The sequence below is a fragment of the Pseudophryne corroboree genome, unplaced genomic scaffold, assembly GCF_028390025.1.
Source record: "Pseudophryne corroboree isolate aPseCor3 unplaced genomic scaffold, aPseCor3.hap2 scaffold_350, whole genome shotgun sequence".
In the NCBI taxonomy this organism is placed as follows: Eukaryota; Metazoa; Chordata; class Amphibia; order Anura; family Myobatrachidae; genus Pseudophryne; species Pseudophryne corroboree.
In genome coordinates, this window is record NW_026970011.1 from 372,955 (window position 1) to 398,739 (window position 25,785).

The 25,785-nt window shown below is 49.0% G+C and overlaps 33 non-coding genes and 4 pseudogenes across 33 annotated transcripts; 32 read left to right on the plus strand and 5 right to left on the minus strand.

The window, feature by feature from the left end:
* Positions 1 to 2,532: 2,532 nt before the first annotated feature.
* LOC135020741 (U5 spliceosomal RNA) lies at positions 2,533 to 2,648 on the minus strand. Its single transcript, XR_010218095.1, has one exon. It is a non-coding gene; the product is annotated as a U5 spliceosomal RNA (small nuclear RNA).
* A 275-nt stretch (positions 2,649 to 2,923) lies between these two features.
* LOC135020737 (U5 spliceosomal RNA) lies at positions 2,924 to 3,039 on the minus strand. Its single transcript, XR_010218091.1, has one exon. It is a non-coding gene; the product is annotated as a U5 spliceosomal RNA (small nuclear RNA).
* Positions 3,040 to 3,317: 278 nt separating this feature from the next.
* LOC135020716 (U5 spliceosomal RNA) lies at positions 3,318 to 3,433 on the minus strand. Its single transcript, XR_010218070.1, has one exon. It is a non-coding gene; the product is annotated as a U5 spliceosomal RNA (small nuclear RNA).
* Positions 3,434 to 3,719: 286 nt separating this feature from the next.
* On the minus strand, positions 3,720 to 3,835 carry LOC135020707 (U5 spliceosomal RNA). Its single transcript, XR_010218061.1, has one exon. It is a non-coding gene; the product is annotated as a U5 spliceosomal RNA (small nuclear RNA).
* Positions 3,836 to 4,105: 270 nt separating this feature from the next.
* Positions 4,106 to 4,221, minus strand: LOC135020726 (U5 spliceosomal RNA). The gene has a single exon (XR_010218080.1). It is a non-coding gene; the product is annotated as a U5 spliceosomal RNA (small nuclear RNA).
* Positions 4,222 to 4,365: 144 nt separating this feature from the next.
* On the plus strand, positions 4,366 to 4,528 carry LOC135020572 (U1 spliceosomal RNA). Its single transcript, XR_010217985.1, has one exon. It is a non-coding gene; the product is annotated as a U1 spliceosomal RNA (small nuclear RNA).
* Positions 4,529 to 5,199: 671 nt separating this feature from the next.
* LOC135020750 (U1 spliceosomal RNA) lies at positions 5,200 to 5,363 on the plus strand. Its single transcript, XR_010218104.1, has one exon. It is a non-coding gene; the product is annotated as a U1 spliceosomal RNA (small nuclear RNA).
* Positions 5,364 to 5,515: 152 nt separating this feature from the next.
* LOC135020592 (U1 spliceosomal RNA) lies at positions 5,516 to 5,657 on the plus strand (annotated as a pseudogene).
* A 695-nt stretch (positions 5,658 to 6,352) lies between these two features.
* Positions 6,353 to 6,516, plus strand: LOC135020404 (U1 spliceosomal RNA). Its single transcript, XR_010217832.1, has one exon. It is a non-coding gene; the product is annotated as a U1 spliceosomal RNA (small nuclear RNA).
* A 152-nt stretch (positions 6,517 to 6,668) lies between these two features.
* On the plus strand, positions 6,669 to 6,831 carry LOC135020691 (U1 spliceosomal RNA). The gene has a single exon (XR_010218051.1). It is a non-coding gene; the product is annotated as a U1 spliceosomal RNA (small nuclear RNA).
* A 670-nt stretch (positions 6,832 to 7,501) lies between these two features.
* LOC135020617 (U1 spliceosomal RNA) lies at positions 7,502 to 7,665 on the plus strand. Its single transcript, XR_010218009.1, has one exon. It is a non-coding gene; the product is annotated as a U1 spliceosomal RNA (small nuclear RNA).
* A 3,239-nt stretch (positions 7,666 to 10,904) lies between these two features.
* Positions 10,905 to 11,068, plus strand: LOC135020490 (U1 spliceosomal RNA). Its single transcript, XR_010217915.1, has one exon. It is a non-coding gene; the product is annotated as a U1 spliceosomal RNA (small nuclear RNA).
* Positions 11,069 to 11,220: 152 nt separating this feature from the next.
* Positions 11,221 to 11,356, plus strand: LOC135020615 (U1 spliceosomal RNA; annotated as a pseudogene).
* A 698-nt stretch (positions 11,357 to 12,054) lies between these two features.
* On the plus strand, positions 12,055 to 12,218 carry LOC135020481 (U1 spliceosomal RNA). The gene has a single exon (XR_010217906.1). It is a non-coding gene; the product is annotated as a U1 spliceosomal RNA (small nuclear RNA).
* A 152-nt stretch (positions 12,219 to 12,370) lies between these two features.
* LOC135020502 (U1 spliceosomal RNA) lies at positions 12,371 to 12,533 on the plus strand. Its single transcript, XR_010217927.1, has one exon. It is a non-coding gene; the product is annotated as a U1 spliceosomal RNA (small nuclear RNA).
* Positions 12,534 to 13,207: 674 nt separating this feature from the next.
* Positions 13,208 to 13,371, plus strand: LOC135020663 (U1 spliceosomal RNA). Its single transcript, XR_010218038.1, has one exon. It is a non-coding gene; the product is annotated as a U1 spliceosomal RNA (small nuclear RNA).
* Positions 13,372 to 13,523: 152 nt separating this feature from the next.
* LOC135020526 (U1 spliceosomal RNA) lies at positions 13,524 to 13,686 on the plus strand. Its single transcript, XR_010217950.1, has one exon. It is a non-coding gene; the product is annotated as a U1 spliceosomal RNA (small nuclear RNA).
* Positions 13,687 to 14,360: 674 nt separating this feature from the next.
* Positions 14,361 to 14,524, plus strand: LOC135020466 (U1 spliceosomal RNA). The gene has a single exon (XR_010217894.1). It is a non-coding gene; the product is annotated as a U1 spliceosomal RNA (small nuclear RNA).
* Positions 14,525 to 14,676: 152 nt separating this feature from the next.
* Positions 14,677 to 14,812, plus strand: LOC135020616 (U1 spliceosomal RNA; annotated as a pseudogene).
* A 698-nt stretch (positions 14,813 to 15,510) lies between these two features.
* Positions 15,511 to 15,674, plus strand: LOC135020448 (U1 spliceosomal RNA). The gene has a single exon (XR_010217876.1). It is a non-coding gene; the product is annotated as a U1 spliceosomal RNA (small nuclear RNA).
* A 152-nt stretch (positions 15,675 to 15,826) lies between these two features.
* Positions 15,827 to 15,989, plus strand: LOC135020650 (U1 spliceosomal RNA). Its single transcript, XR_010218032.1, has one exon. It is a non-coding gene; the product is annotated as a U1 spliceosomal RNA (small nuclear RNA).
* A 674-nt stretch (positions 15,990 to 16,663) lies between these two features.
* Positions 16,664 to 16,827, plus strand: LOC135020675 (U1 spliceosomal RNA). Its single transcript, XR_010218041.1, has one exon. It is a non-coding gene; the product is annotated as a U1 spliceosomal RNA (small nuclear RNA).
* A 152-nt stretch (positions 16,828 to 16,979) lies between these two features.
* LOC135020573 (U1 spliceosomal RNA) lies at positions 16,980 to 17,142 on the plus strand. The gene has a single exon (XR_010217986.1). It is a non-coding gene; the product is annotated as a U1 spliceosomal RNA (small nuclear RNA).
* Positions 17,143 to 17,816: 674 nt separating this feature from the next.
* On the plus strand, positions 17,817 to 17,980 carry LOC135020467 (U1 spliceosomal RNA). The gene has a single exon (XR_010217895.1). It is a non-coding gene; the product is annotated as a U1 spliceosomal RNA (small nuclear RNA).
* Positions 17,981 to 18,131: 151 nt separating this feature from the next.
* LOC135020560 (U1 spliceosomal RNA) lies at positions 18,132 to 18,294 on the plus strand. The gene has a single exon (XR_010217974.1). It is a non-coding gene; the product is annotated as a U1 spliceosomal RNA (small nuclear RNA).
* Positions 18,295 to 18,968: 674 nt separating this feature from the next.
* On the plus strand, positions 18,969 to 19,132 carry LOC135020444 (U1 spliceosomal RNA). The gene has a single exon (XR_010217872.1). It is a non-coding gene; the product is annotated as a U1 spliceosomal RNA (small nuclear RNA).
* A 142-nt stretch (positions 19,133 to 19,274) lies between these two features.
* On the plus strand, positions 19,275 to 19,437 carry LOC135020510 (U1 spliceosomal RNA). The gene has a single exon (XR_010217935.1). It is a non-coding gene; the product is annotated as a U1 spliceosomal RNA (small nuclear RNA).
* Positions 19,438 to 20,111: 674 nt separating this feature from the next.
* Positions 20,112 to 20,275, plus strand: LOC135020416 (U1 spliceosomal RNA). The gene has a single exon (XR_010217844.1). It is a non-coding gene; the product is annotated as a U1 spliceosomal RNA (small nuclear RNA).
* Positions 20,276 to 20,427: 152 nt separating this feature from the next.
* Positions 20,428 to 20,590, plus strand: LOC135020641 (U1 spliceosomal RNA). The gene has a single exon (XR_010218025.1). It is a non-coding gene; the product is annotated as a U1 spliceosomal RNA (small nuclear RNA).
* Positions 20,591 to 21,261: 671 nt separating this feature from the next.
* LOC135020381 (U1 spliceosomal RNA) lies at positions 21,262 to 21,425 on the plus strand. The gene has a single exon (XR_010217810.1). It is a non-coding gene; the product is annotated as a U1 spliceosomal RNA (small nuclear RNA).
* A 152-nt stretch (positions 21,426 to 21,577) lies between these two features.
* Positions 21,578 to 21,740, plus strand: LOC135020629 (U1 spliceosomal RNA). The gene has a single exon (XR_010218017.1). It is a non-coding gene; the product is annotated as a U1 spliceosomal RNA (small nuclear RNA).
* Positions 21,741 to 22,411: 671 nt separating this feature from the next.
* Positions 22,412 to 22,575, plus strand: LOC135020497 (U1 spliceosomal RNA). Its single transcript, XR_010217922.1, has one exon. It is a non-coding gene; the product is annotated as a U1 spliceosomal RNA (small nuclear RNA).
* A 152-nt stretch (positions 22,576 to 22,727) lies between these two features.
* On the plus strand, positions 22,728 to 22,890 carry LOC135020683 (U1 spliceosomal RNA). Its single transcript, XR_010218046.1, has one exon. It is a non-coding gene; the product is annotated as a U1 spliceosomal RNA (small nuclear RNA).
* Positions 22,891 to 23,505: 615 nt separating this feature from the next.
* On the plus strand, positions 23,506 to 23,669 carry LOC135020371 (U1 spliceosomal RNA). The gene has a single exon (XR_010217801.1). It is a non-coding gene; the product is annotated as a U1 spliceosomal RNA (small nuclear RNA).
* A 152-nt stretch (positions 23,670 to 23,821) lies between these two features.
* LOC135020593 (U1 spliceosomal RNA) lies at positions 23,822 to 23,963 on the plus strand (annotated as a pseudogene).
* Positions 23,964 to 24,658: 695 nt separating this feature from the next.
* Positions 24,659 to 24,822, plus strand: LOC135020405 (U1 spliceosomal RNA). Its single transcript, XR_010217833.1, has one exon. It is a non-coding gene; the product is annotated as a U1 spliceosomal RNA (small nuclear RNA).
* A 152-nt stretch (positions 24,823 to 24,974) lies between these two features.
* On the plus strand, positions 24,975 to 25,137 carry LOC135020679 (U1 spliceosomal RNA). Its single transcript, XR_010218044.1, has one exon. It is a non-coding gene; the product is annotated as a U1 spliceosomal RNA (small nuclear RNA).
* The last annotated feature ends 648 nt before the right edge of the window (positions 25,138 to 25,785 follow it).

Genomic DNA, 25,785 nt, shown 5'->3' on the forward strand with positions numbered 1-25,785 from the left:
TTAACTGTACCTGGTGGCTAGTGGAGCGGCTGCCCAGTAATCAGTGTCCACCGCAGTGCGCACACGGCCCACCCCCTACGGCCTCGCTCCCCTTCATCAGCGGCCTCGTGATCCGGAAGGGTGGTGTGTGTGTGACTGACCTTAGGATGAAACCGGAGCCTCCGCTGCAGTGACCCAGCAACCAGGGCACGGGAGTATACAGCGCCGCTGGGAGTGATGAAGCTGCAGTAAAGATGTCTATTAGACCTAGCCTGCTGCAGCCCTTGTAGATTCTCATAAAACAAGTTCTTCTTTTCTTGTCAAAATTAATAGCTAAGAATAGGCTGCCTGAGGCAGGCCCCTGTTAATTGGCCTGCTACTGAAGGCACCAACTACAAACTGAGCTCCCTGTTCATGGAAGCGGGGTTATAGAGGAGAATGCACTGAGCTTCTTGGGAACAGTCAAAAGCTTTGAGCCGGTTGGTGCCTCAGATCAAGATCCTACTCTACACCCCAATGTGAATCCTTGTGGAGTCCAGTGTACCCCACAGAAGAAATTAATGTGTCACACCCATTGGCAGCAACCTTAGAATAGCTGCTGACGGGCACAATTGAGAAAGGAAGGGGGGGGGGGGACATTTGAATCCAGCACATAGATGCAATTCAAATATGTAATTTGTACCTTCCTATTTTAAAATATAATGGATGAACCTCACCCTGTGAGAACAATCTTCATGATCAAGAGATCTAATATGTAAAATAAGTATGAGTTGGGATAGGGCTGGGGAGGGTGGCAGCTCGGGCAGCCCCTCCCCCGTCAAGTTAAGGAGATTCAACTGAGGAAGCACAAGGGAACTCTCGTCTGGGGACAACAACTGCAGGGAGACCACATCTTTTCAGATGAACATGGGAGGGCGGAAGGCTGCCTAATACTGAAGCACCATCAAATATCAAACCATATCCAACAACTAGTACAAGCATTCCTGGGGGAAGGTCTGCAGCAGACGGATTTGCATACGGTGATGTCATCCAAGCAGTGGGCCAAAGTTGGCTGGAACCCTCATCTGCATATAAAAAGAGAAAAGGGGCATGCAGGGCATGGCGGCCTTTTGCAGTGCTTGGATGACCCCTAGTTCGCATTAAACACCCCCACCCTCCTTTGGTGTGGGGCTCATGTTGGCCATGCCCCATCCCCTGAAGCATTCATGCTGATTTCTTGCAGCAGCTGGGCACTGTAACAGCTCCAGAGCTGCTCTGTAAGGCAAGTAAAAGGGTGTGGGCCCTGCAGCACCACCTGTAGTTCGCATTGTGCGTTGGAAGGCACAAAGTAAGCAGACGGGAGGAGAAGTCAGGATAGTACACAAGGGCATCCTTTTCTCTTAGTCCGTAGATGATGCTGGGGTCACATTAAGAACCATGGGGTATAGACGGGATCCGCAAGAGACATGGGCACTTTAAGACTTTCAAAGGGTGTGAACTGGCTCCTCCCTCTATGCCCCTCCTCCAGACTCCAGTTATAGGAACTGTGCCCAGGGAGACGGACATTTCGAGGAAAGGATTTATTGTTAAACTAAGGTGAGCATCTTACCAGCTCACACCTTAAGCATGCCGCAGAACGTGGCATTCAACAGAACACAAGCCAACGGCATGAACAATTGCAGCAAAAAGCTGACCAGAACCGTAACACAACATGTGTATAACCACAAGTAATAACTGCAGACACAGTATGGACTGGGACGGGTGCCCAGCATCCTCTACGTACTAAGAGAAAAGGATTTACCGGTAGGTATTAAAATCCTATTTTCTCATACGACCTAGAGGATGCTGGGGTCACATTAAGAACCATGGGGTTATACCAAAGCTCTTGAACGGGTGGGAGAGTGCGTACGACTCTGCAGCACCGAATGACCCAACTTGAGGTTATCATCAGCCAAGGTATCAAACTTGTAAAACTTAGCAAAAGTGTTTACTAAATAGCTGCTCGGCAAAGTTGCAATGCCGAGACTCCCCGACCAGCTGCCCAGGATGAACCCACCTTTCTAGTAGAATGGGTCTTCACCTAATTCAGTAACGGCAATCCTGCCGTGGAATGAGCATGCTGAATCTTACCACAGATCCAGCGCATAATGGTCTGCATGGAAGCAGGACACCCAATCATGTTGGGAGCATACAGGACAAACAGAGCCTCTGTTTTCCTAATCTGAACCGTTCTGGTGACATAAATTTTCAAAGTTCTGACCACAGCCAGAGACTTTGACTCAACGAAGGTGTCAGTGGCCAAAGGCACCATGTGGAAAGATGAACCACCTTCGGCAGAAATTGTTGACGTGTCCTCAATTCTGCTCTATCTTCATGAAAGATCAAATAAAGGCTCTTGTGATACTGCATGGTTAGTACTGTTTTCCATGTGCTCCCAGATCTTTCAAGCAAGTAGCATGGTCAAGAAAGTTCTGTTTGAAAAGAAACAAACATTTACTGTCATTGTTATGCAAATAAACTTACATTAAAGCTAACAAGAAAGCACACTCGTTCTGTTTTTAAACTGATAAAAGAAACCCCAATAATATGGGGCATGCAAAAATTGAGATAAAACTCAGTTTTGCTCCTCTCCACGGAAATCTTTAATAAAAGGCGAAATATTTGTTAGTTCTGAAGAGAAACCAGAGCATGACCAAGATTCCACCTGTCGCCTGAGTGCCATGCCAGCAGTTCTCATTCAGCTCAAAGTGAGCACCCAATTTGAATGAAAGAAAGCAGATTTCTCACCAGGCTTCCCCTTGCTATAAACATGGTTTGTACTCTTTTCCATGTGCTCCCAGATCTTTCAAACAATTAGTGTGGTCAAGAAAGTTCTGTTTGAAAAGAAACAAACATTTACTGTCATTTCTATGCAAATGAGCTTACATTAAAGCACACTCGTTCTATCTTTAAACCAATAAAATAAAACCCCAATAAGATGGGGCATGCAAAAATTGAGATAAAACTCAGTTTTGCTCCTCTCCACGGAAATCTTTAGTAAAATGCGAAAGATTTGTTCGTTCTGAAGAGAAACCACAGCATGACCAAGATTCTACCTGTCGCCTGAGTGCCATGCCAGCAGTCCTCATTCAGCTCAAAGTGAGCACCCAATTTGAAAGAAAGAAAGAAAGCAGATTTCTCACCAGGCTTCCCCTTGCTATAAACATGGTTTGTACTCTTTTCCATGTGCTCCCAGATCTTTCAAGCAATTAGTATAGTCAAGAAAGTTCTGTTTGAAAAGAAACAAACATTTACTGTCATTTCTACGCAAATGAGCTTACATTAAAGCACACTCGTTCTATCTTTAAACTGATAAAAGAAACCCCAATAAGACGGGGCATGCAAAAATTGAGATAAAACTCAGTTTTGCTCCTCTCCACGGAAATCTTTAGTAAAAGGCGAAAGATTTGTTCGTTCTGAAGAGAAACCAGAGCATGACCAAGATTCCACCTGTCGCCTGAGTGCCATGCCAGCAGTCCTCATTCAGCTCAAAGTGAGCACCCAATTTGAAAGAAAGAAAGCAGATTTCTCACCAGGCTTCCCCTTGCTATAAGCATGGTTTGTACTCTTTTCCATGTGCTCCCAGATCTTTCAAGCAATTAGTATGGTCAAGAAAGTTCTGCTTGAAAAGAAACAGACATTTATTGTCATTGTTATGCAAATAAACTTACATTAAAGCTAACAAGAAAGCACACTCGTTCTGTCTTTAATCCGATAAAAGAAACCCCAATAATATGGGGCATGCAAAAATTGAGATAAAACTCAGTTTTGCTCCTCTCCACGGAAATCTTTAGTAAAAGGCGAAAGATTTGTTCGTTCTGAAGAGAAACCAGAGCATGACCAAGATTCCACCTGTCGCCTGAGTGCCGTGCCAGCAGTCCTCATTCAGATCAAAGTGAGCGCCCAATTTGAAAGAAAGCAGATTTCTCACCTGTCTTCTCCTTGCTATAAGCATGGTTTGTACTGTATTCCATGTGCTCCCAGATCTTTCAAGCAAGTAGCATGGTCAAGAAAGTTCTGTTTGAAAAGAAACAAACATTTACTGTCATTTCTATGCAAATGAGCTTACATTAAAGCACACTCATTCTATCTTTAAACCGATAAAAGAAACCCCAAAAAGATGGGGCATGCAAAAATTGAGATAAAACTCGGTTTTGCTCCTCTCCACAGAAATCTTTAGTAAAAGGCGAAAGATTTGTTCGTTCTGAAGAGAAACCAGAGCATGACCAAGATTTTTATCTGAAAATATGTGTTCTCCCTGCAGTTGTTGTCCCCAGATGAGAGTTCCCTTGTGCTGCCTCAGTTGAATCTCCTTTACTTGACAGGGGGATGCTCGAGCAGCGACCCTCCCCAGCTCTAGCCCAACTCCTACTTACCTGCCAGGTGAGATACTATGATCATGAAGGTGCTTCTCCCAGGGCAAGGCTCACCCATTGCACTCTGGGTGTGCTGCTTCTGCGATTTCCCCAAATGTGGGAAACTTGACTGCATAATTTGTGTTTCCCCTGGTCGGCTCTCGTATAATTCAGATCTCTTTGTCTCAGGTCTCTCTCCAGCCTAGTTTGCTGTCTGTTTCTACTTCTCTTTTCTTGAGCCGCTCCCTTCTATGCCCTTGCGCACTATCCTGACTTCTCCCGTCTGCTTACTTCGTGCCTTCCAACGCACAATGCAAACTACAGGTAGTGCTGCAGGACCCACACCCTTTTACTTGCCTTACAGAGCGTCTCTGGAGCAGTTACAGTGCCCAGCTGCTGCAAGAAATCAGCTTGAATGCTTCAGGGGCTGGGGCATAGCCAACATGAGCCCCACACCGAAGGAGGGTGGGGGTGTTTAATGCGAACTAAGGGTCATCCAAGCGCCGCAAAAGGCCGCCATGCCCTGCATACCCCTTTTCTCTTTTCATATGCAGATGAGGGTTCCAGCCAACTTTGGCCCACTGCTTGGATGACATCACCGTATGCAAATCCGTCTTCTGCAGAACTTCCCCCAGGAATGCTTGTACTAGTTGTTGCATTTGGTTTGTTGTTTGGGGGTGCTTCAGTATTAGGCAGCCTTCTGCCCTCCCATGTTCATCTGAAAATATGTGTTCTCCCTGCAGTTGTTGTCCCCAGATGGGAGTTCCCTTGTGCTGCCTCAGTTGAATCTCCTTTACTTGACAGAGATGTGCCTGAGCAGCGGCCCTCCCCAGCCCTATCCCAAATCATACTTATTTTGCATAGGAGATACCATGGTCATGAAGATTGTTCTCCGAGGGTGAGGTTCATTCATTGCATTTTGGATATGCTGACCCCTGTGATTTCCCCAAATGTGGGAAACTCGACTGCATTATTTGTGGTAGTGGGGGACTGTGTTTGTGCTTTCCTCTGGTCAGCTCTGGTAAAAGTCAGATTTCTTTGTCTCAGATTTTCCTCTAGCCTTGTTCTTCTTTCGAGAGTTCCCTTGTGCTGCCTCAGTTGGATCTCCTTCACTTGACAGGGGGGTACCCGAGCAGCAACCCTCCCCAGCTCTAGCCCAACTCCTACTTACCTGCCAGGTGAGATACTATGATCATGAAGGTGCTTCTCCCAGGGCAAGGCTCACCCATTGCACTCTGGGTGTGCTGCTCCTGCGATTTCCCCAAATGTGGGACACTTGACTGCATAATTTGTGTTTCCCCTGGTCGGCTCTCGTATAATTTAGATCTCTTTGTCTCAGGTCTCTCTCCAGCCTAGTTTGCTGCCTGTTTCCACTTCTCTTTTCTTGAGCCGCTCCCTTCTATACCCTTGTGGACTATCCTGACATCTCCTCCTGTCTGCTTACTTTGTGCATTCCAATGCACAATGCAAACTACAGGTAGTGCTGCAGGGCCCACACCCTTTTACTTGCCTTACAGAGCAGCTCTGGAGCTGTTACAGTGCCCAGCTGCTGCAAGAAATCAGCTTGAATGCTTCAGGGGCTGGGGCATAGCCAACATGAGCCCCACACCGACTGAGGGTGGAGGTGTTTAATGCAAACTAAGGGTCATCCAAGCACCGCAAAAGGCCGCCATGCCCTGCATACCCCTTTTCTCTTTTCATATGCAGATGAGGGTTCCAGCCAACTTTGGCCCACTGCTTGGATGACATCACCGTATGCAAATCCGTCTTCTGCAGACTTTTTCCCAGGAATGCTTGTACTAGTTGTTGCATTTGGTTTGTTGTTTGGGGGTGCTTCAGTATTAGGCAGCCTTCTGCTCTCCCATTTTCATCTGAAAATATGTGTTCTCCCTGCAGTTGTTGTCCCCAGATGAGAGTTCCCTTGTGCTGCCTCAGTTGAATCTCCTTTACTTGACAGAGATGTGCCTGAGCAGCGGCCCTCCCCAGCCCTATCCCAAATCATACTTATTTTGCATAGGAGATACCATTATCATGAAGATTGTTCTCCCAGGGTGAGGTTCATTCATTGCATTCTGGGTATGCTGACCCCTGTGATTTCCCCAAATGTGGGAAACTCGACTGCATTATTTGTTGTAGTGGGGGACTGTGTTTGTGCTTTCCTCTGGTCAGCTCTGGTAAAAGTCAGATTTCTATGTCTCAGATCTTCATCTAGCCTTGTTCTTTTTTCGAGAGTTTCCTTGTGCTGCCTCAGTTGGATCTCCTTCACTTGACAGGGGGGTACCCGAGCAGCGACCCTCCCCAGCTCTAGCCCAACTCCTACTTACCTGCCAGGTGAGATACTATGATCATGAAGGTGCTTCTCCCAGGGCAAGGATCACCCAATGCACTCTGGGTGTGCTGCTCCTACGATTTCCCCAAATGTGGGACACTTGATTACATAATTTGTGTTTCCTCTGGTCGGCTCTCGTATAATTCAGATCTCTTTGTCTCAGGTCTCTCTCCAGCCTAGTTTGCTGTCTGTTTCCACTTCTCTTTTCTTGAGCCGCTCCCTTCTATGCCCTTGTGCACTATCCTGACTTCCCCGTCTGCTTACTTTGTGCCTTCCAACGCACAATGCAAACTACAGGTAGTGCTGCAGGGCCCACACCCTTTTACTTGCTTTACAGAGCAGCTCTGGAGCTGTTACAGTGCCCAGCTGCTGCAAGAAATCAGCTTGAATGCTTCAGGGGCTGGGGCATAGCCAACATGAGCCCCACACCGAAGGAGGGTGGAGGTGTTTAATGCGAACTAGGGGTCATCCAAGCGCCGCAAAAGGCCGCCATGCCCTGCACACCCCTTTTTTATTTTCATATGCAGACGAGGGTTGAAGCCAACTTTGACCCACTGCTTGGATGACATCACCATTTGCAAATCCGTCTGCTGCAGGCCTTCCCCCAGGAATGCTTGCACTAGTAGTTGCATTTGGTTTGTTGTTTGGGGGTGCTTCAGTATTAGGCAGCCTTCTGCCCTCCCATGTTCATCTGAAAATATGTGTTCTCCCTGCAGTTGTTGTCCCCAGATGAGAGTTCCCTTGTGCTGCCTCAGTTGAATCTCCTTTACTTGACAGAGATGTGCCTGAGCAGCGGCCCTCCCCAGCCCTATCCCAAATCATACTTATTTTGCATAGGAGATACCATGGTCATGAAGATTGTTCTCCCAGGGTGAGGTTCATTCATTGCACTCTGGGTATGCTGACCCCTGTGATTTCCCCAAATGTGGGAAACTTGACTGCATTATTTGTGGTAGTGGGGGACTGTGTTTGTGCTTTCCTCTGGTCAGCTCTGGTAAAAGTCAGATTTCTTTGTCTCAGATCTTCCTCTAGCCTTGTTCTTCTTTCGAGAGTTCCCTTGTGCTGCCTCAGTTGGATCTCCTTCACTTGACAGGGGGTGCCCGAGCAGCAATCCTCCACAGCTCTAGCCCAACTCCTACTTACCTGCCAGGTGAGATACTATGATCTTCACTGTTAGGGCAATCAGGATGTGGAATTCCCTGCCAGGGAAGGTGGTAATGGCGGACTCTGTAATTGGATTTAAAAAAGGAATGGATACATTTCTGAATGAAAAAGCTATCCAAGGTTATAATACTTAAAATATCAACATGGTTAATCCGGGGGTAACATGAGTTATAGTAGCTAACTAGTCATAAAACATTATTCAGCAAGTATGTAGAATCATCACAACTTAAAACAGGTTGAACACGATGGGCAATTTGCCTCTATTCAACCTCAAAAACTATGTTACCATATGTTACTATATTACTATGTTACTGTAGTATACAGAACACCACAATGTAATGAGCAGTGATAGTGAGCACTGATGAGGATACTAGAACTGACACTGAGCAGCAAGATGCAGCACTGGACTATTAGTAATGTACTGTAGTATGCTGAGCACCACAATGCAGCACAAGACAATGAGCAGTGATACTGAGCACTGATGAGGATACTACTGAGAACTGACACTGAGCAGGAGAGACACACTACTAGTATTACTGAGCAGCAATAAGTAACCACTGATACTGAGCACTGATATTGAGATTTCCACTGAGAGAACATAGCCACGTCCTCTCCGCTCTCTCTTCAATGCACGAGTAAAAATGGCGGCAACGCGCAGCTCTTTATATGGAATCCGAATCTCGCGAGAATCCGACAGCGGGATGATGACATTTTCCCTTGTTCAGGTTTTCCGAGTCAGGCGGGAACAACCGAGCCTGCCTCGGACCAGTGTAAACCACGTGGAGTTCGTCGGGAATTCGGTTCTCGGAGAACCGAACCCGCTCCTCTAAATATACTATATTACTATGTTACTGTAGTATACAGAACACCACAATGCAATGAGCAGTGATAGTGAGCACTGATGAGGATACTAGAACTGACACTGAGCAGCAAGATGCAGCACTGGACTATTAGTAATGTACTGTAGTATGCTGAGCACCACAATGCAGCACAAGACAATGAGCAGTGATACTGAGCACTGATGAGGATACTACTGAGAACTGACACTGAGCAGGAGAGACACACTACTAGTATTACTGAGCAGCAATAAGTAACCACTGATACTGAGCACTGATATTGAGATTTCCACTGAGAGAACATAGCCACGTCCTCTCCGCTCTCTCTTCAATGCACGAGTAAAAATGGCAGCAACGCGCAGCTCTTTATATGGAATCCGAATCTCACGAGAATCTGACAGCGGGATGATGACATTTTCCCTTGTTCAGGTTTTCCGAGTCAGGCGGGAACAACCGAGCCTGCCTCGGACCAGTGTAAACCACGTGGAGTTCGTGGGGAATTCGGTTCTCGGAGAACCGAACCCGCTCCTCTCTACCTTATACCCATCAATTTTTTTTATTTTCAATCTAAGCCCCTGCAGTTTTCTGTAAGCATCTGCTTCGCTATGATGATCAACAAGTCACAAGGGCAAACACTCAGGGCTTGAGGCGTAGATCTTAGGACCAGCTGCTACAAGCATGGCAGAGGTGTCACTATCACTGGTGACACCCAGAGAGGTGGCGAGGGAGATTGTAATGCAGTGCGCGCAGATAAACAGCGCAATGGTAAAAAGGAGGCATGGTTTCATAGGTAGGGGCGTGGCCTGGTGGCCTGAATCTACATTTTGTTGCTCCGGGTGTCCCGGGGGTTGGGGGCTGCACCCGGGGACTAGTGTGTGAGCGGTGCTGGCTCCTGCACAGTGACAGGGCATGGCCACCCAGCATGACGCCTCCCTTCTTGACCATGCTGTAATTGCAGTCGCACTGCAGTTCAGCGTGATCATAAAAAATGGTGTAGGCTCCTGCTGGTGCAGACTGTAGAGAAAAGCTGCTGTGACCACGCCCCCTGTGTCTCCTCCGTTGCAGACCCCATTTTGAAGCCTTGCCCCCGGACTAAGAGAAAAGAATGCCCTTGCGCACTATCCTGACTTCTCCTCCCGTCTGCTTAATTTGTGCCTTCCAACGCACAATGCGAACAACAGGTGGTGCTGCAGGGCCCACACCCTTTTACTTGCCTTACAGAACAGCTCTGGAGCTGTTACAGTGCCCAGCTGCTGCAAGAAATCAGCTTGAATGCATCAGGGGATGGGGCATGGCCAACATGAGCCCCACACCAAAGGAGGGTGGGGGTGTTTAATGCGAACTAGGGGTCATCCAAGCACTGCAAAAGGCCGCCATGCCCTGCATGCCCCTTTTCTCTTTTCATATGCAGATGAGGGTTCCAGTCAACTTTGGCCCACTGCTTGGATAACATCACCGTATGCAAATCCGTCTGCTGCAGACCTTCCCCCAGGAGTGCTTGTACTAGTTGTTGCATATGGGCCCTCATTCCGAGTCGTTCGCTCTGTAAATTTCATCGCATCGCAGTGAAATTCTGCTTAGTACGCATGCGCAATATTCGCACTGCGACTGCGCCAAGTAATTTTACAATGAAGAAAGTATTTTTACTCACGGCTTTTTCTTCGCTCCGGCGATCGTAATGTGATTGACAGGAAATGGGTGTTACTGGGCGGAAACAGGCCGTTTTATGGGCGTGTGGGAAAAAACGCTACAGTTTCCGGAAAAAACGCAGGAGTGGCCGGAGAAACGGGGGAGTGTCTGGGCGAACTCTGGGAGTGTTTGTGACGTCAAACCAGGAACGACAAGCACTGAACTGATCGCAGATGCCGAGTAAGTCTGAAGCTACTCTGAAACTGCTAAGTAGTTTGTAATCGCAATATTGCGAATACATCGGTCGCAATTTTAAGAAGCTAAGATTCACTCCCAGTAGGCGGCGGCTTAGCGTGTGTAACTCTGCTAAAATCGCCTTGCGAGCGATCAACTCGGAATGAGGGCCATGGTTTGATATTTGATGGTGCTTCAGTATTAGGCAGCCTTCCGCCCTCCCATGTTCATCTGAAAAGATGTGGTCTCCCTGCAGTTGTTGTCCCCAGATGAGAGTTCCCTTGTGCTGCCTCAGTTGAATCTCCTTTACTTGACAGAGATGTGCCTGAGCAGCGGCCCTCACCAGCCCTATCCCAAATCATACTTATTTTGCATAGGAGATACCATGGTCATGAAGATTGTTCTCCCAGGGTGAGGTTCATTCATTGCATTCTGGGTATGCTGACCCCTGTGATTTTCCCAAATGTGGGAAACTCGACTGCATTATTTGTGGTAGTGGGGGACTGTGTTTGTGCTTTCCTCTGGTCAGCTCTGGTAAAAGTCAGATTTCTTTGTCTCAGATCTTCCTCTAGCCTTGTTCTTCTTTCGAGAGTTCCCTTGTGCTGCTTCAGTTGGATCTCCTTCACTTCACAGGGGGGAACCCGAGCAGCGACCCTCCCCAGCTCTAGCCCAACTCCTACTTACCTGCCAGGTGAGATACTATGATCATGAAGGTGCTTCTCCCAGGGCAAGGCTCAACCATTGCACTCTGGGTGTGCTGCTCCTGCGATTTCCCCAAATGTGGGAAACTTGACTGCATAATTTGTGTTTCCCCTCGTCGGCTCTCGTATAATTCAGATCTCTTTGTCTCAGGTCTCTCTCCAGCCTAGTTTGCTGTCTGTTTCCACTTCTCTTTTCTTGAGCCGCTCCCTTCTATGCCCTTGCGCACTATCCTGACTTCTCCCGTCTGCTTACTTCGTGCCTTCCAACGCACAATGCGAACTACAGGTAGTGCTGCAGGGCCCACACCCTTTTACTTGCCTTACAGAGTAGCTCTGGAGCAGTTACAGTGCCCAGCTGCTGCAAGAAATCAGCTTGAATGCTTCAGGGGCTGGGGCATAGCCAACATGAGCCCCACACCGAAGGAGGGAGGAGGTGTGTAATGCAAACTAGGGGTCATCCAAGCGCTGCAAAAGGCCGCCATGCCCTGCACGCCCCTTTTCTCTTTTCATATGCAGACGAGGGTTGAAGCCAACTTTGACCCACTGCTTGGATGACATCACCATATGCAAATCCATCTGCTGCAGGCCTTCCCCCAGGAATGCTTGCACTAGTTGTTGCATTTGGTTTGTTGTTTGGGGGTGCTTCAGTATTAGGCAGCCTTCTGCCCTCACATGTTCATCTGAAAATATGTGTTCTCCCTGCAGTTGTTGTCCCCAGATGAGAGTTCCCTTGTGCTGCCTCAGTTGAATCTCCTTTACTTGACAGAGATGTGCCTGAGCAGCGGCCCTCCCCAGCCCTATCCCAAATCATACTTATTTTGCATAGTCGATACCATGGTCATGAAGATTGCTCTCCCAGGGTGAGGTTCATTCATTGCATTCTGGGTATGCTGACCCCTGTGATTTCCCCAAATGTGGGAAACTCGACTGCATTATTTGTGGTAGTGGGGGACTGTGTTTGTGCTTTCCTCTGGCCAGCTCTGGAAAAAGTCAGATTTCTTTGTCTCAGCTCTTCCTCTAGCCTTGTTCTTCTTTCGAGAGTTCCCTTGTGCTGCCTCAGTTGGATCTCTTTCACTTGACAGGGGGGTGCCCGAACAGCGACCCTCCCCAGCTCTAGCCCAACTCCTACTTACCTGCCAGGTGAGATACTATGATCATGAAGGTGCTTCTCCCAGGGCAAGGCTCACCCATTGCACTCTGGGTGTGCTGCCCCTGCAATTTCCCCAAATGTGGGAAACTTGACTGCATAATTTGTGTTTCCCTTGGTCGGCTCTCGTATAATTCAGATCTCTTTGTCTCAGGTCTCTCTCCAGCCTAGTTTGCTGTCTGTTTCCACTTCTCTTTTCTTCAGCCGCTCCCTTCTATACCCTTGTGCACTATCCTGACTTCTCCTCCCGTCTGCTTACTTTGTGCCTTCCAATGCACAATGCAAACTACAGGTAGTGCTGCAGGGCCCACACCCTTTTACTTGCCTTACAGAGCAGCTCTGGAGCTGTTACAGTGCCCAGCTGCTGCAAGAAATCAGCTTGAATGCTTCAGGGGATGGGGCATGGCCAACATGAGCCCCACACCAAAGGAGGGTGGAGGTGTTTAATGCGAACTAGGGGTCATCCAAGCACCGCAAAAGGCCGCCATGCCCTGCACGCCCCTTTTCTCTTTTCATATGCAGATGAGGGTTGAAGCCAACTTTGACCCACTGCTTGGATGACATCACCGTATGCAAATCCGTCTTCTGCAGAACTTCCCCCAGGAATGCTTGCACTAGTTGTTGCATTTGGTTTGTTGTTTGGGGGTGCTTCAGTATTAGGCAGCCTTCTGCCCTCCCATGTTCATCTGAAAATATGTGTTCTCCCTGCAGTTGTTGTCCCCAGATGAGAGTTCCCTTGTGCTGCCTCAGTTAAATCTCCTTTACTTGACAGAAATGTGCATGAGCAGCGGCCCTCCCCAGCCCTATTCCAAATCATACTTATTTTGCATAGGAGATACCATGGTCATGAAGATTTTTCTCCCAGGGTGAGGTTCATTCATTGCATTTTGGGTATGCTGACCCCTGTGATTTCCCCAAATGTGGGAAACTCAACTGCATTATTTGTGGTAGTGGGGGACTGTGTTTGTGCTTTCCTCTGGTCAGCTCTGGTAAAAGTCAGATTTCTTTGTCTCAGATTTTCCTCTAGCCTTGTTCTTCTTTCGAGAGTTCCCTTGTGCTGCCTTAGTTGGATCTCCTTCACTTTACAGGGGGGTACCCGAGCAGCGACCCTCCCCAGCTCTAGCCCAACTCCTACTTACCTGCCAGGTGAGATACTATGATCATGAAGGTGCTTCTCCCAGGGCAAGGCTCACCCATTGCACTCTGGGTGTGCTGCTCCTGCGATTTCCCCAAATGTGGGAAACTTGACTGTATAATTTGTGTTTCCCCTGGTCGGCTCTCGTATAATTCAGATCTCTTTGTCTCAGGTCTCTCTCCAGCCTAGTTTGCTGTCTGTTTCCACTTCTCTTTTCTTGAGCCGCTCCCTTCTGTGCCCTTGCGCACTATCCTGACTTCTCCTCCTGTCTGCTAACTTTGTGCCTTCCAACGCACAATGCGAACTACAGGTAGTGCTGCAGGGCCCACACCCTTTTACTTGCCTTACAGAGCAGCTCTGGAGCTGTTACAGTGCCCAGCTGCTGCAAGAAATCAGCTTGAATGCTTCAGGGGCTGGGGCATAGCCAACATGAGCCCCACACCAAAGGAGGGTGGAGGTGTTTAATGCAAACTAGGGGTCAGCCAAGCGCCCCAAAAGGTCACCATGCCCTGCACGCCCCTTTTCTCTTTTCATATGCAGACGAGGGTTGAAGCCAACTTTGACCCACTGCTTGGATGACATCACCATATGCAAATCCATCTGCGGCAGGCCTTCCCCCAGGAATGCTTGCACTAGTTGTTGCATTTGGTTTGTTGTTTGGGGGTGCTTCAGTATTAGGCAGTCTTCTGCCCTCCCATGTTCATCTGAAAATATATGTTCTCCCTGCAGTTGTTGTCCCAAGATGAGAGTTCCCTTGTGCTGCCTCAGTTGAATCTCCTTTACTTGACAGAGATGTGCATGAGCAGCGGCCCTCCCCAGCCCTATTCCAAATCATACTTATTTTGCATAGGAGATACCATGGTCATGAAGATTTTTCTCCCAGGGTGAGGTTCATTCATTGCATTTTGGGTATGCTGACCCCTGTGATTTCCCCAAATGTGGGAAACTTGACTGCATTATTTGTGGTAGTGGGAGACTGTGTTTGTGCTTTCCTCTGGTCAGCTCTGGTAAAAGTCAGATTTCTTTGTCTCAGATCTTCCTCTAGCCTTGTTCTTCTTTCGAGAGTTCCCTGGTGCTGCCTCAGTTGGATCTCCTTCACTTCACAGGGGGGAACCCGAGCAGCGACCCTCCCCAGCTCTAGCCCAACTCCTACTTACCTGCCAGGTGAGATACTATGATCATGAAGGTGCTTCTCCCAGGGCAAGGCTCAACCATTGCACTCTGGGTGTGCTGCTCCTGCGATTTCCCCAAATGTGGGAAACTTGACTGCATAATTTGTGTTTCCCCTCGTCGGCTCTCGTATAATTCAGATCTCTTTGTCTCAGGTCTCTCTCCAGCCTAGTTTGCTGTCTGTTTCCACTTCTCTTTTCTTGAGCCGCTCCCTTCTATGCCCTTGCGCACTATCCTGACTTCTCCCGTCTGCTTACTTCGTGCCTTCCAACGCACAATGCGAACTACAGGTAGTGCTGCAGGGCCCACACCCTTTTACTTGCCTTACAGAGTAGCTCTGGAGCAGTTACAGTGCCCAGCTGCTGCAAGAAATCAGCTTGAATGCTTCAGGGGCTGGGGCATAGCCAACATGAGCCCCACACCGAAGGAGGGTGGAGGTGTGTAATGCGAACTAGGGGTCATCCAAGCGCTGCAAAAGGCCGCCATGCCCTGCACGCCCCTTTTCTCTTTTCATATGCAGACGAGGGTTGAAGCCAACTTTGACCCACTGCTTGGATGACATCACCATATGCAAATCCATCTGCTGCAGGCCTTCCCCCAGGAATGCTTGCATTAGTTGTTGCATTTGGTTTGTTGTTTGGGGGTGCTTCAGTATTAGGCAGCCTTCTGCCCTCACATGTTCATCTGAAAATATGTGTTCTCCCTGCAGTTGTTGTCCCCAGATGAGAGTTCCCTTGTGCTGCCTCAGTTGAATCTCCTTTACTTGACAGAGATGTGCCTGAGCAGCGGCCCTCCCTAGCCCTATCCCAAATCATACTTATTTTGCATAGGCGATACCATGGTCATGAAGATTGTTCTCCCAAGGTGAGGTTCATTCATTGCATTCTGGGTATGCTGACCCCTGTGATTTCCCCAAATGTGGGAAACTCGACTGCATTATTTGTGGTAGTGGGGGACTGTGTTTGTGCTTTCCTCTGGTCAGCTCTGGAAAAAGTCAGATTTCTTTGTCTCAGATCTTCCTCTAGCCTTGTTCTTCTTTCGAGAGTTCCCTTGTGCTGCCTCAGTTGGATCTCTTTCACTTGACAGGGGGGTGCCCGAACAGCGACCCTCCCCAGCTCTAGCCCAACTCCTACTTACCTGCCATGTGAGATACTATGATCATGACGGTGCTTCTCCCAGGGCAAGGCTCACCCATTGCACTCTGGGTGTGCTGCCCCTGCAATTTCCCCAAATGTGGGAAACTTGACTGCATAATTTGTGTTTCCCCTGGTCGGCTCTCGTATAATTCAGATCTCTTTGTCTCAGGTCTCTCTCCAGCCTAGTTTGCTGTCTGTTTCCACTTCTCTTTTCTTCAGCCGCTCCCTTCTATACCCTTGTGCACTATCCTGACTTCTCCTCCCGTCTGCTTACTTTGTGCCTTCCAATGCACAATGCAAACTACAGGTAGTGCTGCAGGGCCCACACCCTTTTACTTGCCTTACAGAGCAGCTCTGGAGCTGTTACAGTGCCCAGCTGCTGCAAAAAATCAGCTTGAATGCTTCAGGGGATGGGGCATGGCCAACATGAGCCCCACACCAAAGGAGGGTGGAGGTGTTTAATGCGAACTAGGGGTCATCCAAGCACCGCAAAAGGCCGCCATGCCCTGCACGCCCCTTTTCTCTTTTCATATGCAGATGAGGGTTGAAGCCAACTTTGACCCACTGCTTGGATGACATCACCGTATGCAAATCCGTCTTCTGCAGAACTTCCCCCAGGAATGCTTGCACTAGTTGTTGCATTTGGTTTGTTGTTTGGGGGTGCTTCAGTATTAGGCAGCCTTCTGCCCTCCCATGTTCATCTGAAAATATGTGTTCTCCCTGCAGTTGTTGTCCCCAGATGAGAGTTCCCTTGTGCTGCCTCAGTTAAATCTCCTTTACTTGACAGAGATGTGCATGAGCAGCGGCCCTCCCCATCCCTATTCCAAATCATACTTATTTTGCATAGGAGATACCATGGTCATGAAGATTTTTCTCCCAGGGTGAGGTTCATTCATTGCATTTTGGGTATGCTGACCCCTGTGATTTCCCCAAATGTGGGAAACTCAACTGCATTATTTGTGGTAGTGGGGGACTGTGTTTGTGCTTTCCTCTGGTCAGCTCTGGTAAAAGTCAGATTTCTTTGTCTCAGATTTTCCTCTAGCCTTGTTCTTCTTTCGAGAGTTCCCTTGTGCTGCCTTAGTTGGATCTCCTTCACTTTACAGGGGGGTACCCGAGCAGCGACCCTCCCCAGCTCTAGCCCAACTCCTACTTACCTGCCAGGTGAGATACTATGATCATGAAGGTGCTTCTCCCAGGGCAAGGCTCAACCATTGCACTCTGGGTGTGCTGCTCCTGCGATTTCCCCAAATGTGGGAAACTTGACTGTATAATTTGTGTTTCCCCTGGTCGGCTCTCGTATAATTCAGATCTCTTTGTCTCAGGTCTCTCTCCAGCCTAGTTTGCTGTTTGTTTCCACTTCTCTTTTCTTGAGCCGCTCCCTTCTATGCCCTTGCGCACTATCCTGACTTCTCCTCCTGTCTGCTTACTTTGTGCCTTCCAACGCACAATGCGATCTACAGGTAGTGCTGCAGGGCCCAGACCCTTTTACTTGCCTTACAGAGCAGCTCTGGAGCTGTTACAGTGCCCAGCTGCTGCAAGAAATCAGCTTGAATGCTTCAGGGGCTGGGGCATAGCCAACATGAGCCCCACACCAAAGGAGGGTGGAGGTGTTTAATGCAAACTAGGGGTCAGCCAAGCGCCGCAAAAGGCCACCATGCCCTGCACGCCCCTTTTCTCTTTTCATATGCAGACGAGGGTTGAAGCCAACTTTGACCCACTGCTTGGATGACATCACCATATGCAAATCCATCTGCGGCAGGCCTTCCCCCAGGAATGCTTGCACTAGTTGTTGCATTTGGTTTGTTGTTTGGGGGTGCTTCAGTATTAGGCAGCCTTCTGCCCTCCCATGTTCATCTGAAAATATATGTTCTCCCTGCAGTTGTTGTCCCAAGATGAGAGTTCCCTTGTGCTGCCTCAGTTGAATCTCCTTTACTTGACAGAGATGTGCATGAGCAGCGGCCCTCCCCAGCCCTATTCCAAATCATACTTATTTTGCATAGGAGATACCATGGTCATGAAGATTTTTCTCCCAGGGTGAGGTTCATTCATTGCATTTTGGGTATGCTGACCCCTGTGATTTCCCCAAATGTGGGAAACTTGACTGCATTATTTGTGGTAGTGGGAGACTGTGTTTGTGCTTTCCTCTGGTCAGCTCTGGTAAAAGTCAGATTTCTTGTCTCAGATTTTCCTTTAGCCTTGTTCTTCTTTCGAGAGTTCCCTTGTGCTGCCTCAGTTGGATCTCCTTCACTTTACAGGGGGGTACCCGAGCAGCGACCCTCCCCAGCTCTAGCCCAACTCCTACTTACCTGCCAGGTGAGATACTATGATCATGAAGGTGCTTCTCCCAGGGCAAGGCTCACCCATTGTACTCTGGGTGTGCTGCTCCTGCGATTTCCCCAAATGTGGGAAACTTGACTGCATAATTTGTGTTTCCCCTGGTCGGCTCTCGTATAATTCAGATCTCTTTGTCTCAGGTCTCTCTCCAGCCTAGTTTGCTGTCTGTTTCCACTTCTCTTTTCTTCAGCCGCTCCCTTCTATACCCTTGTGCACTATCCTGACTTCTCCTCCCGTCTGCTTACTTTGTGCCTTCCAATGCACAATGAAAACTACAGGTAGTGCTGCAGGGCCCACACCCTTTTACTTGCCTTACAGAGCAGCTCTGGAGCTGTTACAGTGCCAAGCTGCTGCAAGAAATCAGCTTGAATGCTTCAGGGGCTGGGGCATAGCCAACATGAGCCCCACACCGAAGGAGGGTGGAGGTGTTTAATGCAAACTAGGGGTCAGACAAGCGCCGCAAAAGGCCACCATGCCCTGCATGCCCCTTTTCTGTTTTCATATGCAGACGAGGGTTGAAGCCAACTTTGACCCACTGCTTGGATGACATCACCATATGCAAATCCATCTGCGGCAGGCCTTCCCCCAGGAATGCTTGCACGAGTTGTTGCATTTGGTTTGTTGTTTGGGGGTGCTTCAGTATTAGGCAGCCTTCTGCCCTCCCATGTTCATCTGAAAATATGTGTTCTCCCTGCAGTTGTTGTCCCCAGATGAGAGTTCCCTTGTGCTGCCTCAGTTGAATCTCCTTAACTTGACAGAGATGTGCCTGAGCAGCGGCCCTCCCCAGCTCTATCCCAAATCATACTTATTTTGCATAGGAGATACCATGGTCATGAAGATTATTCTCCCAGGGTGAGGTTCATTCATTGCATTCTGGGTATGCTGACCCCTGTGATTTCCCCAAATGTGGGAAACTCGACTGCTTTATTTGTGGTAGTGGGGGACTGTGTTTGTGTTTTCCTCTGGTCAGCTCTGGTAAAAGTCAGATTTCTTTGTTTCAGAGCCTTGTTCTTCTTTTGAGAGTTCCCTTGTGCTGCCTCAGTTGGATCTCCTTCACTTGTCAGGGGGGTGCCCGAGCAGAGACCCTCCCCAGCTCTAGCCCAACTCCTACTTACCTGCCAGGTGAGATACTATGATCATGAAGGTGCTTCTCCCAGGGCAAGGCTCACCCATTGCACTCTGGGTGTGCTGCCCCTGCGATTTCCCCAAATGTGGGAAACTTGACTGCATAATTTGTGTTTCCCCTGGTCGGCTCTCGTATAATTCAGATCTCTTTGTCTCAGGTCTCTCTCCAGCCTAGTTTGCTGTCTGTTTCCACTTCTCTTTTCTTCAGCCGCTCCCTTCTATACCCTTGTGCACTATCCTGACTTCTCCTCCCGTCTGCTTACTTTGTGCCTTCCAATGCACAATGCAAACTACAGGTAGTGCTGCAGGGCCCACACCCTTTTACTTGCCTTACAGAGCAGCTCTGGAGCTGTTACAGTGCCCAGCTGCTGCAAGAAATCAGCTTGAATGCTTCAGGGGATGGGGCATGGCCAACATGAGCCTCACACCAAAGGAGGGTGGAGGTGTTTAATGCGAACTAGGGGTCATCCAAGCACCGCAAAAGGCCGCCATGCCCTGCACGCCCCTTTTCTCTTTTCATATGCAGATGAGGGTTGAAGCCAACTTTGACCCACTGCTTGGATGACATCACCGTATGCAAATCCGTCTTCTGCAGAACTTCCCCCAGGAATGCTTGCACTAGTTGTTGCATTTGGTTTGTTGTTTGGGGGTGCTTCAGTATTAGGCAGCCTTCTGCCCTCCCATGTTCATCTGAAAATATGTGTTCTCCCTGCAGTTGTTGTCCCCAGATGAGAGTTCCCTTGTGCTGCCTCAGTTGAATCTCCTTTACTTGACAGAGATGTGCCTGAGCAGCGGCCCTCCCCAGCCCTATCCCAAATCATACTTATTTTGCATAGGCGATACCATGGTCATGAAGATTGTTCTCCCAGGGTGAGGTTCATTCATTGCATTCTGGGTATGCTGACCCCTGTGATTTCCCCAAATGTGGGAAACTCGACTGCATTATTTGTGGTAGTGGGGGACTGTGTTTGTGCTTTCCTCTGGTCAGCTCTGGTAAAAATCAGATTTCTTTATCTCAGATCTTCCTCTAGCCTTGTTCTTCTTTCGAGAGTTCCCTTGTGCTGCCTCAGTTGGATCTCTTTCGCTTGACAGGGGGGTGCCCGAGCAGCGACGCTCCCCAGCTCTAGCCCAACTCCTACTTACCTGCCAGGTGAGATACTATGATCATGAAGGTGCTTCTCCCAGGGCAAGGCTCACCCATTGCACTCTGGTTGTGCTGCCCCTGTGATTTCCCCAAATGTGGGAAACTTGACTGCATAATTTGTGTTTCCCTTGGTCGGCTCTCGTATAATTCAGATCTCTTTGTCTCAGGTCTCTCTCCAGCCTAGTTTGCTGTCTGTTTCCACTTCTCTTTTCTTGAGCCGCTCCCTTCTATGCCCTTGCGCACTATCCTGACTTCTCCCGTCTGCTTACTTCGTGCCTTCCAACGCACAATGCAAACTACAGGTAGTGCTGCAGGGCCCACACCCTTTTACTTGCCTTACAGAGCAGCTCTGGAGCAGTTACAGTGCCCAGCTGCTGCAAGAAATCAGCTTGAATGCTTCAGGGGCTGGGGCATAGCCAACATGAGCCCCACACCGAAGGAGGGTGGAGGTGTGTAATGCGAACTAGGGGTCATCCAAGCGCCGCAAAAGGCCGCCATGCCCTGCACGCCCCTTTTCTCTTTTCATATGCAGACGAGGGTTGAAGCCAACTTTGACCCACTGCTTGGATGGCATCACCATATGCAAATCCATCTGCTGCAGGCCTTCCCTCAGGAATGCTTGCACTAGTTGTTGCATTTGGTTTGTTGTTTGGGGGTGCTTCAGTATTAGGCAGCCTTCTGCCCTCCCATGTTCATCTGAAAATATGTGTTCTCCCTGCAGTTGTTGTCCCCAGATGAGAGTTCCCTTGTGCTGCCTCAGTTGAATCTCCTTTACTTGACAGAGATGTGCCTGAGCAGCGGCCCTCCCCAGCCCTATCCCAAATCATACTTATTTTGCATAGGAGAGACCATGGTCTTGAAGATTGTTCTCCCAGGGTGAGGTTCATTCATTGCATTCTGGGTATGCTGACCCCTGTGATTTCCCCAAATGTGGGAAACTCAACTGCATTATTTGTGGTAGTGGGGGACTGTGTTTGTGCTTTCCTCTGGTTATCTCTGGTAAAAGTCAGATTTCTTTGTTTCAGTTCTTCCTCTAGCCTTGTTCTACTTTCGAGAGTTCCCTTGTGCTGCCTCAGTTGGATCTCCTTCACTTGACAGGGGGGTGCCCGAGCAGCGACCCTCCCCAGCTCTAGCCCAACTTCTACTTACCTGCCAGGTGAGATACTATAATCATGAAGGTGCTTCTCCCAGGGCAAGGCTCACCCATTGCACTCTGGATGTGCTGCCCCTGCGATTTCCCCAAATGTGGGAAACTTGACTGCATAATTTGTGTTTCCCCTGGTCGGCTCTCGTATAATTCAGATCTCTTTGTCTCAGGTCTCTCTCCAGCCTAGTTTGCTGTCTGTTTCCACTTCTCTTTTCTTAAGCCGCTCCATTCTATGGCCTTGCGCACTATCCTTACTTCTCCCGTCTGCTTACTTTGTGCCTTCCAATGCACAATGCAAACTACAGGTAGTGCTGCAGGGCCCACACCCTTTTACTTGCCGTACAGAGCAGCTCTGGAGCTGTTACAGTGCCCAGCTACTGCAAGAAATCAGCTTGAATGCTTCAGGGGCTGGGGCATAGCCAACATGAGCCCCACACCAAAGGAGGGTGGAGGTGTTTAATGCGAACTAGGGGTCATCCTAGCGCCGCAAAAGGCCGCCATGCCCTGCACGCCCCTTTTCTCTTTTCATATGCAGACGAGGGTTGAAGCCAACTTTGACCCACTGCTTGGATGACATCACCATATGCAAATCCATCTGCTGCAGGCCTTCCCCCAGGAATGCTTGCACTAGTTGTGGCATTTGGTTTGTTGTTTGGGGGTGCTTCAGTATTAGGCAGCCTTCTGCCCTCCCATGTTCATCTGAAAATATGTGTTCTCCCTGCAGTTGTTGTCCCCAGATGAGAGTTCCCTTATGCTGCCTCAGTTGAATCTCCTTTACTTGACAGAGATGTGCCTGAGCAGCGGCCCTCCCCAGCCCTATCCCAAATCATACTTATTTTGCATAGGAGATACCATGGTCATGAAGATTATTCTCCCAGTGTGAGGTTCATTCATTGCATTCTGGGTATGCTGACCCCTGTGATTTCCCCAAATGTGTGAAACTCGACAGCATTATTTGTGGTAGTGGGGGACTGTGTTTGTGTTTTCCTCTGGTCAGCTCAGGTAAAAGTCAGATTTCTTTGTCTCAGATCTTCCTCTAGCCTTGTTCTTCTTTCGAGAATTCCCTTGTGCTGCCTCAGTTGGATCTCCTTCACTTGACAGGGGGGTACCCGAGCAGCGACCCTCCCCAGCTCTAGCCCAACTCCTACTTACCTGCCAGGTGAGATACTATGATCACGTAGGTGCTTATCCCAGGGCAAGGCTCACCCATTGCACTCTGGGTGTGCTGCTCCTGCGATTTCCCCAAATGTTGGAAACTTGACTGCATAATTTGTGTTTCCCCTGGTCGGCTCTCGTATAATTCAGATCTCCTTGTCTCAGGTCTCTCTCCAGCCTAGTTTGCTGTCTGTTTCCACTTCTCTATTCTTAAGTGCCTTCCAATGCACAATGCAAACTACAGGTAGTGCTGCAGGGCCCACACCCTTTTACTTGCCGTACAGAGCAGCTCTGGAGCTGTTACAGTGCCCAGCTGCTGCAAGAAATCAGCTTGAATGCTTCAGGGGCTGGGGCATAGCCAACATGAGCCCCACACCGAAGGAGGGTGGGGGTGTTTAATGCGAACTAAGGGTCATCCAAGCGCCGCAAAAGGCCGCCATGCCCTGCATACCCCTTTTCTCTTTTCATATGCAGATGAGGGTTCCAGCCAACTTTGGCCCACTGCTTGGATGACATCACCGTATGCAAATCCGTCTTCTGCAGAACTTCCCCCAGGAATGCTTGTACTAGTTGTTGCATTTGGTTTGTTGTTTGGGGGTGCTTCAGTATTAGGCAGCCTTCTGCCCTCCCATGTTCATCTGAAAATATGTGTTCTCCCTGCAGTTGTTGTCCCCAGATGGGAGTTCCCTTGTGCTGCCTCAGTTGAATCTCCTTTACTTGACAGAGATGTGCCTGAGCAGCGGCCCTCCCCAGCCCTATCCCAAATCATACTTATTTTGCATAGGAGATACCATGGTCATGAAGATTGTTCTCCGAGGGTGAGGTTCATTCATTGCATTTTGGGTATGCTGACCCCTGTGATTTCCCCAAATGTGGGAAACTCGACTGCATTATTTGTGGTAGTGGGGGACTGTGTTTGTGCTTTCCTCTGGTCAGCTCTGGTAAAAGTCAGATTTCTTTGTCTCAGATTTTCCTCTAGCCTTGTTCTTCTTTCGAGAGTTCCCTTGTGCTGCCTCAGTTGGATCTCCTTCACTTGACAGGGGGGTACCCGAGCAGCAACCCTCCCCAGCTCTAGCCCAACTCCTACTTACCTGCCAGGTGAGATACTATGATCATGAAGGTGCTTCTCCCAGGGCAAGGCTCACCCATTGCACTCTGGGTGTGCTGCTCCTGCGATTTCCCCAAATGTGGGACACTTGACTGCATAATTTGTGTTTCCCCTGGTCGGCTCTCGTATAATTTAGATCTCTTTGTCTCAGGTCTCTCTCCAGCCTAGTTTGCTGCCTGTTTCCACTTCTCTTTTCTTGAGCCGCTCCCTTCTATACCCTTGTGGACTATCCTGACATCTCCTCCTGTCTGCTTACTTTGTGCCTTCCAATGCACAATGCAAACTACAGGTAGTGCTGCAGGGCCCACACCCTTTTACTTGCCTTACAGAGCAGCTCTGGAGCTGTTACAGTGCCCAGCTGCTGCAAGAAATCAGCTTGAATGCTTCAGGGGCTGGGGCATAGCCAACATGAGCCCCACACCGACTGAGGGTGGAGGTGTTTAATGCAAACTAAGGGTCATCCAAGCACCGCAAAAGGCCGCCATGCCCTGCATACCCCTTTTCTCTTTTCATATGCAGATGAGGGTTCCAGCCAACTTTGGCCCAGTGCTTGGATGACATCACCGTATGCAAATCCGTCTTCTGCAGACTTTTTCCCAGGAATGCTTGTACTAGTTGTTGCATTTGGTTTGTTGTTTGGGGGTGCTTCAGTATTAGGCAGCCTTCTGCTCTCCCATTTTCATCTGAAAATATGTGTTCTCCCTGCAGTTGTTGTCCCCAGATGAGAGTTCCCTTGTGCTGCCTCAGTTGAATCTCCTTTACTTGACAGAGATGTGCCTGAGCAGCGGCCCTCCCCAGCCCTATCCCAAATCATACTTATTTTGCATAGGAGATACCATTATCATGAAGATTGTTCTCCCAGGGTGAGGTTCATTCATTGCATTCTGGGTATGCTGACCCCTGTGATTTCCCCAAATGTGGGAAACTCGACTGCATTATTTGTTGTAGTGGGGGACTGTGTTTGTGCTTTCCTCTGGTCAGCTCTGGTAAAAGTCAGATTTCTATGTCTCAGATCTTCATCTAGCCTTGTTCTTTTTTTGAGAGTTTCCTTGTGCTGCCTCAGTTGGATCTCCTTCACTTGACAGGGGGGTACCCGAGCAGCGACCCTCCCCAGCTCTAGCCCAACTCCTACTTACCTGCCAGGTGAGATACTATGATCATGAAGGTGCTTCTCCCAGGGCAAGGCTCACCCAATGCACTCTGGGTGTGCTGCTCCTACGATTTCCCCAAATGTGGGACACTTGATTACATAATTTGTGTTTCCTCTGGTCGGCTCTCGTATAATTCAGATCTCTTTGTCTCAGGTCTCTCTCCAGCCTAGTTTGCTGTCTGTTTCCACTTCTCTTTTCTTGAGCCGCTCCCTTCTATGCCCTTGTGCACTATCCTGACTTCCCCGTCTGCTTACTTTGTGCCTTCCAACGCACAATGCAAACTACAGGTAGTGCTGCAGGGCCCACACCCTTTTACTTGCTTTACAGAGCAGCTCTGGAGCTGTTACAGTGCCCAGCTGCTGCAAGAAATCAGCTTGAATGCTTCAGGGGCTGGGGCATAGCCAACATGAGCACCACACCGAAGGAGGGTGGAGGTGTTTAATGCGAACTAGGGGTCATCCAAGCGCCGCAAAAGGCCGCCATGCCCTGCACACCCCTTTTTTATTTTCATATGCAGACGAGGGTTGAAGCCAACTTTGACCCACTGCTTGGATGACATCACCATTTGCAAATCCGTCTGCTGCAGGCCTTCCCCCAGGAATGCTTGCACTAGTAATTGCATTTGGTTTGTTGTTTGGGGGTGCTTCAGTATTAGGCAGCCTTCTGCCCTCCCATGTTCATCTGAAAATATGTGTTCTCCCTGCAGTTGTTGTCCCCAGATGAGAGTTCCCTTGTGCTGCCTCAGTTGAATCTCCTTTACTTGACAGAGATGTGCCTGAGCAGCGGCC